The sequence below is a fragment of the Phyllobates terribilis genome, unplaced genomic scaffold, assembly GCF_046119375.1.
Source record: "Phyllobates terribilis strain yellow unplaced genomic scaffold, ASM4611937v1 Scaffold_10__3_contigs__length_209671492, whole genome shotgun sequence".
NCBI classification, from domain to species: Eukaryota; Metazoa; Chordata; class Amphibia; order Anura; family Dendrobatidae; genus Phyllobates; species Phyllobates terribilis.
In genome coordinates this window covers 140,783,021-140,789,597 of record NW_027362770.1, presented here as the reverse complement: position 1 = coordinate 140,789,597, position 6,577 = coordinate 140,783,021, and the positions used below count along the sequence as shown (strand labels likewise).

Genomic DNA, 6,577 nt, shown 5'->3' with positions numbered 1-6,577 from the left:
ACATGAAACAGATAGCATCTCTCAATCCTCAAAGATTTTGCTCCCTGCCGGTTTATAGTTTTTGGACCCAGTTTTAACCCTTTTTTAATATTGGCATCCCATTTGCTATATGGCAATCCTCTACAACACTTATTTCCATTGAAAATAACAATACAAGTATGTAGGTATAATACTTAACCAGTGATAAACCATGTAATATAATCTACCTGGATGAAAGGTTCAGTGATTTCTTCATTTCCATTATTTACACACCCCAAACACACCTTATCAACACCCATTTCCTGGTAAGTCTTTATATTTAAGACAGCGGTACCTGTAATCTCCCGCAGAGAACACGAGCTGTAAGCACAAGACAGACGTCAGCCAGAAATACACAGGTGACACTAACTTTAACATTAATATCACTTCGATTGTGTTGTTTTCTGCTTGTCCTTGGGTTTTCCATTAGGATAAAGTCTGTAAGTAACGAAATAATGTAGTTGATGTTAAGAATTCGTTCTTCAATCCCTTTTCTTAGTTTAAGAATTTGGGAAATTTTGTTACATTGTTTTTTTAGAAGTTGTAAAAAAAAAAAGTTTCCTTTGTTTTTACATTTTTAACTTGTTTTCTTGTACATATATTTGTACTGTTTGACAGCTTTTGTGAACACGAGGCATAAACATTTAAGAAAATGTTTGCATTGTGACTTGTAGGATTGCTGCTTCCTACAAGTCCTCTTTTTCTCTGAAGAGGCAATTTGTGTATTAATGTAGATTTTTTTATATTATTTATGTATTTATTTTTGATTTTCGGTCCCCAAAAAATGTTAGAATGCGGAGTCCTAAAATGTCAGTAGTACTGAATGCAAAGTTTTTACGGAAATCTTTTGCATGACTGTCTCGTTCATCTGAATAGGGTTCACAGAAATCCTTGCACGTTCTGCAGAAACAATCCCGTTCAGATATATGGGGGAAAAAAATTCAGTTGCAGAAATTTCTGCAACAAATTTGCTGCAGGGGCACTGGAACTTTGCAAGAGACTGGCATGTATGGGTCCACATTGCATTTGTTCATGAATCCACTGTATAATTCCATTTTTATCCAGGAGTTATTGGGTTCAATGAAGAAAACATTTGCATATTTTGAGCTTTTGGTGAGTTTTTGAAATTGCGTATTTTCGATGCTCAAAAATCGTCAAAAGCTAAATATCCACAATGAGTTTTTTTGTGAGTTTTTCATGCTGCATATTTAAAAAAAATGTAAGCAACCTATTTTATATAATGGGTACAGAAATGGTGCAGAAAATCTGCAACATCAAAAGCTCATTATGGGAACGTAGCCTAACAATGCTAGCAAACTGGTTGGGATTTATAGAAATCTCATGCCCAAACAGATCCATCCCATGATAGATGTACAGTAAGGGCGTGACAGGGGCTGTCATATGCCTTTCCCTCTCTAGCGGTGTTTGTACAAAATGTGTGCTGATTTGTGATTGTTATAATATGTGGAACTGCATAGAGTTCTATGAGCAATGAGTAATGTATAATGTTATTTATGTATAGTGTGAAGGGAAAGTCTAGGATTAAGAGCAGAGTATAAACTATAGCATAGAACATAGGGATTAAATTAGAATGGGAGAGATTCAGTTACGGGCACACGAGATATAGGAAGCCTTAAGTATATTGCACACTTTAGGATACAGTGAACTTCTTGGGGCCAGCCCAGCTTGGGTGGGGGTGGGGGGTTGATCAGTTAAAAAGGGATATGTTTTTTAATATATTTATTTTTGTCTTTTCATGGAGAAACCCTTGAAGCTAGTAATTATTCATAAACTGTAGCTAATGAAAAGAAAATATTTTGCGGAATGTCTTCTTTGAATTCTGTTCATGATGTGACATGAAAACTCTCTAACATAAACCTGCCGCATACGTTAAAGCTCAGAAAGTGTCATGCCTATTTTATGTTTATTATAGCTACATTTTTTGAGCTTGACCTCCCCACACCAGTCCCCAGGATCCAGTATTACTCGTACTCCACATAGTAATTTCCTATTAGGTAGCGCAGCAGCCCTACTTGTTCCAGATGTGCGAAGATAATCCTGTACATCACTACTTATCTTTATGATGTGTGTGATAATATGAAGAAGGAATAATCCCCAGAGGCCACCATCTGCCAATACAAATCTTTTTTATTTCTTAAAACAACAGCTTCATGGAAGGAGTGGTGTCCCGATCAGGCCAATGGCCGTTTTGAATGCCGTCGATTAGGCCTTGTGAAAGTGCGCGTAGACCAGATCAGAGCATCTCTCCTTCCATAGACCTGTTTTGTGAAATTTAGCGAACTGTAATTGGCAGATGGTGAGTGCCACGGATTCATTTTTTTTATATTTGATTGACATATTTTTATGCCACTCAGCACTACGGTCAAAGAAAAAACAGCCAAATTGGAGTTGTTGTCTCGTATAATAAAGTCTATACTTAGTGATTTGCCAATAAAAAGACTGCGCCAGTGGTATTTTATTTTGGACACATGACACACATTTCTTTGCATGCATAATTCTCATGCCTTTGAACTGGGCTTTTGTGGACACAAAGCAATATTTGGAGTTCCCATTCCTCCAAGGTCTTATTTAGACTTCCCTGAATCCCATATGTGTTCTATCCGTAATTTTTACAGATAGAACATGTCCCTGTTTAAGTCCATGGTGATACTCACATTACTGTGTTTTCTTACTGTAAAACAACTATGTAGACGTGTCCAATTTTAATCGGAGTCGTGGATCAAAGTTACCCATACAAGTCCTGAGGCTTTCCTTGTCTCAGCTCTTCAGTGTTGATCACTCCCCTCTGCTACATATGCTTGCCTCTGACACTTAGGAATTGCTAGAGTTAGTTCTTATTGCCTGGTTTGGAGTTGGAGGTGTAGTTTGTGGTTGGAGTTGGCATTTGGAGTTTTGTTCAAGAGATTGTTGCTTGGAGTTTTGTTTGTGTGCACATACTCATCCTCTCCTATTTAGTTTCTCCTTCCTTTTACTCCCCTGTGCCCCACTCTGTTGTTGGGTGAGTGTATTTTGTATATTTTCATTTATCCCTGTCTGCCTTCCCTTGTTTTTCTAGTTAGTGTATACCTCTACTCTTTGGCTTTCCACCTCCCTGGTTGGGGGAGGGGACAGATAAGGATTAATTTACGAGCATAGTAAGGCACGTGAACCCAGCGTCTCCACTTTCAGGAGTAATAGGGGGGACAGGGATAGGATAGGGCGCCCCTAGTTCTAGGGACCTGTTCAGCGCCCATAGTCCCAAAGCACTGCGTGACACCAACTATATTAAAGGTGCATTGGGGGCTCCTGACTCTCAAAGGAAAGGTCAGTTCACCATCTATGAGCTGGAACCTCTCATGGACATCATTTTAAGTCAATGGGATCCACAAAATAATCATTTGGGAGCTAATATTAGTGTATTAATAGAAATGGTTCAGTGTATGTTACATATGAAATTGGGGGAGATGGAAGAACAAAGGGGATATCAAAGAAGAAGCCAGATAAGGGGTTTGTAGTAGAACTCAGGATCCCAAGTCAAAGTGAGAATAGATTTCCTACCTCGTTGACAATTATTTAAACTTTTCATCCAAACAACAATAGCACTTCTTTGAGTTTGGTTGGCAATCAATGGATTGATCGTATAGTTTATATCTTCTGTACAAAGAAGAAGCCATGTAGAATGGCATAAAAGTGAACTTCTCAGCCTTTGGGCTGCAAAGCAGCTGCCATTTTTTAAGGCAAAAGATAGCTGAAGATGAATTAGCCATGCAATGTTTTGTGACAGTTACAAGAATAATCAAGAACGTAAGTTATATTTTAATGTAAGTTTACCTATATGAGCATTTGTATTGGTTATTTAAAATTTTCAAATATTGTAATTTTTTTTGCAGCTGTGGGACGTACATTTTGGTTCTTAAATATTCTAAAAAGGGTCAAAAAGAACATGTCGGAAGATGGTAATGCCGATAAAAGTAAGTAAAATAAGCTTCCTAGGAGTGAAAGACAAAGGCTATGTATACACGTTAAGTATTTGGATGCAGAAATTTTTGCAAAGGATAATACGTGCATTTTTGCATGCACTTTTCACTTGCATTTTTCACCAGCGTTTCTGTTCAACAATGATTACTATTTGAAACTTATAGAGCTAATAGTTAAAAAAGAAAGGCAGCTTATATAAAGAGAGAGATAGATAGATAGATAGATAGATAGATAGATAGATAGATGGCAGATATATAATTTAACAACCTCACGACACATTAGTGCCTTGCGTGTAGAACTTATTGTACATCTATTAACCTAATAAATAAATGATAAAAATGCTGAGGCTCCCCCACCCCCCATTTTTTATAACCAGCAAAGGTAAAGCAGACAGATGCTGGCTTATATTATCAGGCTGGGAAGGTCCATGGTTATTGGGCCCTTCCCCAAAAATACAAGCCCGCAGCTACCCCAGAAGCGGAGCATCACATGAGATTTTCCAAGTTCTGGCACTTCATCTCATCTCTTCCTGATTGCCTTGGTGATTTGGCAATCGGGGTAATGGTTTTTGGGGTTGATGTCAGCTGTGAAGTGTCCAAAAACACAGCTGACATCAAGCCCTAGTGTTAGCAATGGAGAGGTGTCTATCAAACACCCCCATTAGTACCCCCATTAATAAAAAGGAAACACAAAAAAAAATACTTTAATAAAATAATCACCCCCCCACACACACTTTCCCTGGATCACCACTTTATTGAAAAGAAAAAATCAAAACGCAAAAACTCAGTAGAGTAGCTCACTTGTCAGAAGCACACGTTGTATGACCCAAAGTTCAGATTTTTTTTACTTTGAAAAATACTGTGTTGGCTTGCTAGTGCATGAAGAATTCAGATGAAAATATTTAATTCCAAATGCAGCAGAATAAACGTCCAGTACCGCTATACACTATACTGCTGGTCAAAAATGCTTTTACGCAATTAAAAAAAACTACAATGAAAGCTTTAAAAAGTCACAATTTTTAAGTAAAGTGAGATTCTGCAAAAATTTGGAGCCTTTTGATGTGTTCACGCCATTTTGAAGCATCTCCACCGAAATGGGTATAGCTGGGGAGAGGATGGGACGTGGACACATCTGTCCATTCAATTCGTTAAAACGCCAGCAATTTGTACACCGCAAATGCTACTCCAGTCTTTGACACCACAGAGAAAATGCACCAAATTTATTAATTGGCTCAATGAAATGGCCCCTTTGTCTGGAGTATGTGTCCAATTTTTGGGACTCTCTCTTCCTATCTCTGATGCTGAGCTGTGAGCTTTGATGTGATCTCGATATTCTGAATCATCCTAAATCGCCCAACAATGCCTGCTATGTTCCTTGCCTTGGCTTTTATACAGGCTACAATAGTTCCTACTGATTAGCTGTAATGTGATAGCTGTAAGGCATTATGGTGAAGCCCACATGGCTGCGTCTAATGTCATAAAAGTCTTCTCTGGCTGATGCAATCTTCTGTAATGCGCAAAATGGTGCAAAATGGCTGGAGCAAGCAAATTTCCTAAAACTCAACTCAAATGTGATTCTCTTCAAATCATTTTAATCAACTCTGTCCGTCTGAAATTTATCAGGAAACCTGTCAGTTTCCTTGCAGTGTCACCACAGAAGAAACTAAGCATTGTATAGGCCCCTATCAAATCAGTGTGCTGTATGTGTAATGCAGGACAGGACAGGTTCTCCAGAGCGAGGGAATGGGAATCCTGAGCAAAGGACCCTCAGCGCTTCCAATTAACTTCTCTAATTTGGTACAAAGTAGGTAAATAAATTGTCATATAGAAAGCAAAACTCAACCCACCTTCCAAGTCATTATACTATTGCAAAGGTGATGTGTAAATAATTTTTATTCCTTAAATTCCTTAAATCTCAGGCATCCCTTGTACTAACACATTTTCTTTCATCATTTAAGTTAATCGGGGTATGCTTAACAGCATAAAACGGAGATGGAGGAATCATCATAAGAAAGATGAAAAAGATGGAAAAGCACCGAAACCCAAAAACGAGTGGAATACAGTTCTAAAAGCTAGTAAGTCGAAGAAGGTAAGTGTTTTGGCATTTATGGAATGGAAAAAACAGTCTGCCATTAAAATCTTTTGCACAACTGATTGGTTGTAGGATCCCAGTGCTCAAATATTTCACGCCTTAATCAAAACACAAAACCCAGTCAAGCCATGTAGTTTTCTACTACAAGACAGTCCTACATGACTGATGGCTGCCGTCCTCTCCCAGTTGCTTCGACACATAAAGCACTTTGTTGCAAATCTCACCAGACTGGAACAATATGGAAAGATGCCTTAACTGTCTCAGTGATTAGCACTGTAACTTTGCAGCGCTGGGGTCCTGGGTTCAAATCCCACCAAGGACAACATCTGCAAGGAGTTTGTATGTTCTCCCCGTGTTTGCGTGGGTTTCCTCCCAAAATTCTTAGATTGCATGCTAAATGCAACCCCTTAACTGGTCAGCAGCCAAAGATGATAAACATTAGCAGGAGACTAGGGCTTTAATCAGCATCATGTAGAAGATGCTGCAAACA

The 6,577-nt window shown here is 38.5% G+C and overlaps 1 long non-coding RNA gene across 2 annotated transcripts in view; it reads left to right on the top strand.

Annotated features, from left to right (window-relative positions):
* Positions 1-233: 233 nt before the first annotated feature.
* The window catches only part of LOC141164505 (uncharacterized), a 55,455-nt gene continuing 49,111 nt past the window's right edge, over positions 234-6,577 (top strand). Inside the window, exons 1-3 of one of the 2 annotated variants that reach the window (XR_012250922.1) lie at positions 234-377; positions 3,909-3,989; positions 5,954-6,084. This is a non-coding gene — a long non-coding RNA (uncharacterized lncRNA). The remainder of the gene's footprint in view (positions 378-3,908; positions 3,990-5,953; positions 6,085-6,577) is intronic. The other variant, XR_012250921.1, reaches the window with a different exon arrangement.